This window comes from Ictidomys tridecemlineatus, chromosome 12 (assembly GCF_052094955.1).
Source record: "Ictidomys tridecemlineatus isolate mIctTri1 chromosome 12, mIctTri1.hap1, whole genome shotgun sequence".
NCBI lineage: Eukaryota > Metazoa > Chordata > Mammalia > Rodentia > Sciuridae > Ictidomys > Ictidomys tridecemlineatus.
Window position 1 is genome coordinate 85,766,580 of NC_135488.1, and position 7,885 is coordinate 85,774,464.

The following is a 7,885-nucleotide window of genomic DNA, read 5'->3' on the forward strand; positions in this document are numbered from 1 at the left end:
TCTCCTATCCTCAGATGCCCCGTGTACAGTGACTGGAGTGCATTTATTTTTTTTTTTATTTCCCAAATGCTCTAGTCACCTCTGCTGAGGACACACATTCAGGGCAAAACTGAGCATTTCTGTGACCTCTTGAATGAAGATCGCTGCATTGTTGTTAGTTTTGTTGTTGTTGTTGTTGTTGTAAGAAATTCTCAATGATTGTGTGTGTCTCTCTCTCCCCCCCCCCATCCAGCCCTCCCAAAATAAACTGGCCAGTGTTACCCGAAGCTTCTTCAGCAGAAACCCGCTGCCTAGATGAAACTAACCATTTCCGTTGCCCGGGGCAAAAGGCTGAACACCATTGTGGGTCTAGGGCTGCAGCGCGACTGGGCCGAGGGTATGCGGGTGGGGGAGAGTGAATCACCATCTCCTACAAATAACTAGATCCTCCTTTAATCCCCTCCACCACAGTGTCGACGCGCTACAGAGGTACAGAGGCCATCTCACCTCCAAAGGTGTCTTCACTCCCCGAGGGCCCGGGCTCCCCGCCGCAGCCCAACACTGGGCCCGCGCGCCGAGAGGAGGTACTCCGACGGCAAAAATCCCATACATTTTTAACTACAGTGATTACTAAATTAATAGCAGGCACTAAGACAGATGTCAAAACGTCTTGAAAATGTTTATCTGTGAATAATTGAGAAGGTGGTGGGACGCATTATCTGATTGTGTAATGAAATATGTATGAGGAACAGCTGTTTGCCACAGTCCCCTCCCGCTGCCGCCTCAGCCAGGGCCCTCCTCTGGCAAGCAGGAGTTTGGGCGAAGTTGGTCGCCCACTTTCGTCCACTTGGGAGCCCGCTCGCCCTCTCTCCGGCTGCGGTACAGCTGTGGCTCCAGCGCGCCCCAGTCGACCAGTTTCCTGACACAGGACATCAGCATGGCGTCTCCCTTCAGCCTCTCTCTGGTGGCTCTGGAGGTGGGGTGAGGCGTAACCATCCGCCACGCTGTCCCTCGAGCCTTCGGGGAGGGCGGTGGGCTCTGCCTGCAGGGACCCAGGAGGGCCCGCGCCCGGGAGGCAGCGGCGCCCGGAGCCCTCGGCTCACCCCGCGTGCGCCGCTAGAGCGGTGCGGCCTGCTCCGAGGCGAGGCCCGGGAGCGTCGCGGCTCAGCGGGGCGGGCCCGGGGTCACCGAGGGGTGACGGGGCTCCCGAGAGGGCTTTGTTCGGCGCTTTTGCCACACTGCGCACTTCCTTCCAGCCCCCTCCCCAAGCCTCCCCGCCTCGGCCCTGTTTGTTTTTCCAGCCCCGCTCCCTCCACCCGACACGCAAACAGCCCTCGGGGCTGCGTCAGCGGCTGGAGGCCGTGGCCCAGGGCAGGCCGAAGTCCAGCTGGGGCCAGCGCGGCGAGTTCTGGCCCCTCAGGAAACACAACCAAGGGAGAGGGGGCTCTGGGGCCTTCCGGGAGCGAGAGGGGCAAGCGGCAACCGGGCAGGGGAGGTGGCCGGATGGGCGCATGGCCTCCGCCGGGTGCGAAAGCCCAACTCTTGGGCTCCGAAGGGCTCGGGCGGTCTGCGCTGGGCCCATCCCGGAGGGGACCTGGAGGACTCTATGAGGGACCACATCAGGCCTGGGCCTTGAATGCGATGCCAGCCACAAGGATAAACCCAGTGACCCCTGTGTGGGCGTGCTGATCTCTTCGCCGCACTCGGGGGCTTCGCGGAGCTGGGGAACTGTGTCCTGGTGCCGCGCTTCCTGCGGCCCCCAGCCGGACCACAGGCCTGCCTGCATCCTTCGACTGTGCGGCCTGCTGGACCCTGGGCTTCACCAGTCCCGCGGCCCATCTCTAGTCCCTGGCGCTCAAGAAGCTTCGTCCCTAAACTCGGGCTTAGGGATTGACCCTTCCAGCGCCGTTGCCCCTGACCGCTACCGGGCTGAGGCCGGGCGGTGAGCCCAGGAACAGAGTCCGGCGCCGCGGCGCCCCAACGCCCAGCGCCTTCCAGGTCTCCCTCGGCTGACTTGCAGTCGAGATGCGCTAGGGTGTTATTTCTCTAGCGTCTCTCCTTTTACCTAATCCCTTATGCTTTTATTCTAATCCTACACATTACAGTTAATCTGTAATGATACCGCTTCGGAGGAACCTGTTGCATACGAGGCACGGTAATTTGTAACCTTGGAAACAGTTTTAAATAAAGATTATAACAGCGATGTCAACTGTGTTTATTCTCTGTGCAGGGGGTAGGTAAGGGGCACGACAGCACTTCGGCGGAGAGGACGGAGTTTCGGTGTAGTGGAGCTGGGCGCCCGGGGCAGAGCAGAGTGGCCAGGTTCCGGGAGGCGGTGGAGCAGTCAGAGCCCGTTCGAGCGACTCCAGTCCTACGCCTGGTGTCTTTTGAGTTTTCCTTTCAGTAAATCGCATGGTCTTAAACCGTGAGGCCTGGGGAGAGGAGAACAGTTTTGCAAAACTGCAGGAAACTGGGTGAACTCAAGCAACTGTACATCCCAAATTAGCATTCAACCGGGTCCTGCGCCCAGGATGCGGATGCCGCGGCGAGCAAAGGGCGATTCACAGGACCCTCGGGCAGCAAGAAGGCAGAGCCGCTGCTGCACGGGTCGTCTGCGCTCCCGGCTTCTTCTCCATCTCCAATAAACACACCCGCAACAGCAGCAACCACCAAAAATTGCCGGCACGCGGAAAGCAAAATTAAACATAATTGCTTTTATTTATCTATTGCTTTTATATCATTAAAATATTTTTAGTTACATTGTATAAAATAGCATCCACTGTGATTATTACCTGCCATATCTGTTGATCTGCTCCTTGTGTATCCAGCACAGCAATATTAACAATTAAGAAAAAAGCCCATCTTATATATTGTATCTGTCAAGATATGTTACAATTTCCATTAACAAAAAACCATTATTCTTGTTGAAGAAGCTATGAAGCATATCTTTCACCAGCACTTTATTAATAATCATAGTTGTCAAAAAGAATTAGATATGCATAGATTGTAGATGCAAAGGAAATATTAGATGCACAGAATAAAATATACAGTGGGATTGAGGCATAACTATTTTTCTTTTTAAAATAAAATTTTACTGAGGTGAAAAAAAAAGCTGAGCTATTAAGCTTACTTAAAAGATGGCTTTGTTGGTTTAATTATACTGTAGTTATTTTATAAATATGTTTCAAAGGAAGCTTGCCATATTGCATGTCAATGAGGACTGTAAAGAAAAGCTCACAAAAGCTAATGCATACCAAATACCAAATTTTAGTCATTAGCATTCCTATTTATTACAAACTAAAGGAACCTATTAACAGACAAGAATTTCTATTTAGCTAGCATTACAATGTTTGGCCATTAAAATAAAAAGGGCAAAGTATATACATATTTTTACCCCCTTGGAACTATACGTTCTGTTTGCCTAGAAGCTCCTGGAGGGATTGGGAGATGTTTCTGATTGGGAAAAGAGGATTCTCCAGTGAGAATGGGCCGGAGGGCCCAGAACCCCTAATTTTAGTTATATAGCTTGATGCTATTCATTTGGAAGGTAGGGCAGTACTGGGCTGAAACCATGGAGCAAGCTGAGAGGTCTGCATAAGTAACCACAGCCTGTGAGGAGCTCTTTGTCTTTAATTTGTGTCATGAGCATATGCAAATTATTAATTGTTTCTCCTCTGGGTGAGAGAATGGATAGCAATGGTAATACTGCTTTTGTTTGGATATTAAAATTTCCTTAAATGCTCCCAGGACTGAGGTACTTCTCCCAATGAGGATTCCCCTAGTAGGAAATCCCACCGATAAAATGAATACATGCATATTAATTCTAGAAACACACACATAGAGATTTCCATCACTTCAAAAACATTTTCCTTTGAACCAAAATAACAAATCTGCTCTCACCCCAGAAGTAAATGGATATGTAAATATATATTTTTCCAAATGGCCATTTGAGAGGGGGAAATTTTTTCCAACCACTCTTACTTTAAGAAACTTTAAAGATCTTTTTCTTCTTAAAATCGAGGTAGGCTTCCTCCCCCCACTTTCTTTCCTAATTAGGCAGGGAAATTAGTAAATTTTACAAGAAATGGAATGAAACATTTAAAAAACGATAAGGAATAGTTACTTTGAATTATGTTTGATGAGGTTTTTTTTTTTTAAGTAAACAATATAGTAGTTTTATAAGCTTGTTAGAACTTTGGGCATTTATCACAAGACTTGAAGCACTGATCCTTTTGGACCATCGCTTGGCTCAGACACAATATATTCTGCCTTCTAGGGGAGTCTTTTAACAAGATAGAAAATTTCTGAGAAAAAGGCTTTCCTAAAAGACCCATAAGAAAATAAGATGTATCCGACGGGAGAGAATTTCTAAATCCCAGATTTTAAAAAGCAAATCTCTTCATCAAAAGTCTTCATTAACATTTGCAAACCTCCTGCAAAAATCTGTTTTCAATGATACAATCAGTGGTGTGGGTTTGCTGGGTTAAGGATTCTTCCCCTCTTGACCACCTGGGCAGAGAGAAAAAAAAGGGGGGGGGCAAAACTATAATGATTCCTACCTAAACTTTTTCTACTTGAAAGTAGTGAGGGTCATTGTATTAAAAAGGAAGCTTGGGTACTTTGATGCTGGCAGATCTAGAACAAAATGTGAACTCTTTCCATTTTGAACACATTAAATCTGGTTGAGTCTCTAAAACACATTTGATGCAGAGGTTGGAGGAAGGTGACTTTAAACACCTAAGTGTCCCGTACTTGCCAGCAAAAGCCAGGCTACACAATTATTTGACAAATTCAGCTCCTCCTACCCTAAGTTAACCAGTCTGATTTCTTCTCCGCTACCAGGGAGTGCCCAAGAAACCCAGATGGGCCACCCACTTGCTTTTTACCTGCAACACTTCCCTTCATTGTCTGCTGAATCCAGACACTATCAATAGCCAAGGAGGACAGAAGGCTGTTTCCCAGTGTGAGTGAGAGCCAACCCATCTTTCAGTAGCATTAAATCTCATTTTAGCTGGGCATGGTGACTGCACGACTGTAATCCCAGCCACACGGGAGACTGAGGCAGGAGAATTGCAAGGTTGAGGCTGGCCTCAGCAATTTAGGGAGGCCCTCAACTACTCAGCAAGACCCTGTCTCAAAATAAAAAAAATAAAAGAGACTCAGTGGTAGAGTACCCCTGGGTTCAATCCCACAATGGCTTCCTCCTAAAAAATCCCATTTTAAACAGAGGATTAGGAAAGACCATCTCAGTGTTGCAGATAAGAGATTCCCCTTCCTCCCCCAGGGGGATAATACTGGCTGGGGAGAGGATGGATACAGTTGAAAGCAGTCCCATTAGTAGTCCCATTAGTAGCAAATGAGAGGAAAGTGTAGGAGAAATCTCAGAAGCCTTCCTGAAAGAGGTGATTGAATTGGACAGTAAAATTTGACTATGAGTCTAGATGGTAAGGGGTAAGACATATAAGCAAATTTGGCATCAAGCTCAGATGCAGTGTCAGGTTTGACATAAGGTAGGCAAATAAAAGTGGTTTTTGTTTTATTCTGTTTTGTTTTTTTAATGAGTGAAAAAAAATGAAAGGTTTTTTTTTTTTTTTAAGTTGGATAATAAACTTCTCTGAACATTTCCCCTTAGAATGCCTGCTGCTGGGTTAGCCTGAAATTCACTTTTCTCTCCCACTCTAGAGTTATATTCTTCCTTCTGGTGAGGCCAACAAGGGAGGTCAGTTTGAGGTGGCTGATGATGTCTGGGGCTGGCAACCGGATATCCACTGCTATCACACAGAAGGTTCTGACTCAGAGGAGACTTCTCTGTGGGCAAATGTTCCCCATATTGACGTACTTTCTATATACTTGCACTGAGGGGTTTACTGCAATTCTTAGGAGTTTCACCTTTTTTTTTTTTTATGTTACCAACTGAATGTTTTGTTCAAAACATCTCAGAATGCAAAATAGTTAATAGAGACTGGTCACACTTGTGTGCACAGACCAGTGAAGAGTCCATGGAAAGATGGCCTCCAGATTAAACAAGGAAACTTGGCCCTGCCACGAATTAGTGGGTAAAAGTAGCTCCCCAAAACAGTTTTGCTTTTTTTTTTTTTCATCAGAGAGGCAGACAATGTCAACTATCCTTGTCTATATGACAAGGCTTTTGTTTTTATTCCTTAAAGACTAAAATAGTAGAAAGAAAAGTTTTTACATAGCTCTGGCCTCCAGCAATGGCAGGATTCAGGAGATATTAATCAATTATGAACAATTTTTTTTTCTCCCCTGGGAACAGATGCTTATTAGTTCAAGCATTCAGATATGAGTTTAAAAATCCCAACCAGAAAAAGAAAGAATACTGGCAAGGCGAGAATCCATACCTCCTCTTTTTGTTTCCAACACATTTTTATGCTATAGTGGGTCTTTGGGTCTGAGACAGGCAATCTACATGGGACACACAGATGTTGGCTCTTCAGAAATTGCCTCAGCTGAGTAATGTGGTCACAGGCTGGACTAGAGACCCTGTCCCTAGCAGACATTTCATAGACATTTCATAGCTCAGTCCTCCCTGTAGGAGCTCCTCCCATTTGCCCTAACCCTCACCTCTGATCCAGAGATCCGTCTTTCATCTTCTCCTCACCTCTCTGCCAACAAACCACTGTTTCTTTCTAAACTAAAGCATGAAAGTCAGCAAGTCGAGGCAATTCAATTTCAATAATAAACAGAGGCCTTCTGAATTCCCAAGACCCAAGTGAAGGCCCTTCCACGGGAAGTACCTAATTCAAAAGCAAGGAGTATGAAGGACTGAGAAATGAGAGTGGAAGAGGAGCCCACCTCCAACCCCTCCTGTTCATCCCAGGGAAGCTTGCATTCCCAAGAGCCCATCTCTTCCTGGTTGTAAAATGTGTTCAGTTCTAACGTACACAAGCCAAACATACGGCGGAACAGTGTGAAGAGGGAAGTCTATCCATTAGCACATTCAGGGACTGAGCCTGGGATGTACATTCAACAAAGGGCTTCTTGTATGGGAGCCCCAGACCACAGCATTGCTCCAATGTATGCTGAACTGACCTCAATTTGTGTGGGCAATGTGCATCTGCGTGTGTGTATGTGTGTGTGTGTGTGTGTGTGTATGTGTGTATGTGTGTGGGTGTGGGTGTGTGTGTATTGACAAGGCCAAAGGAGTGCAGGCGGCTCTGGAAAGGAGGAAAAATGCATTGGGTGATTTTGTGCATATGTGTTGAGGGAGGGGAGGAGACTGCAGAGATTCAGAAAGGAAGAGGGGCCAGAATTTTATTTAAATGAGTCTCCCATTTCCCTGGAAAGCTTTTCTGAGAATATGATCTTCTTTCCCATTTACTTCTCTGCAGCACAGTCTGGAGACTCACCTAGCTGAGGAGGGAGAGAGGAACATCTTGGTCCAAACTGAATTCTGAAGAAAACTTGGCACCAGTTTTCCAGAAATCCTAAGTCACAGAGAGGGTCAAGTTTTGGCCAAGTCACCAAGAATGAAACCAAAGTTGACTCCCATCCTCAGATTTTTCAAATTAACTTGGGCCACCGCTGAAGATTCTTTTCTTGAGTGAGACGCTAAAAGCCTGGGTCATGGAACTTCTGCTGATAAAGGTGTGCGAGGCTGCAGTCTGGAGGCCTGGTGCCTAGGTGACCTCTTCAGCCACTCCTGGATCACAAGGGGAGGCTAGGTTAGGAGCAGGTGGGGGAGCACAGGTGTCCACCGAATCAGCAAAAGTGGCAGCAGGTCAGGAAGAACCCAGAAAATGTTCCCTAGAGACAACCAGTCTCTCCACATACAAAAGGAAGGTACCTACCAGGGACAAAGGGATAAGGGATTGTTCAGTTCATTCCTGAGTCCCAGTGCCAACATCCTCAGACGGTCTCCATCCCTCTGCAACCATCTATAGTA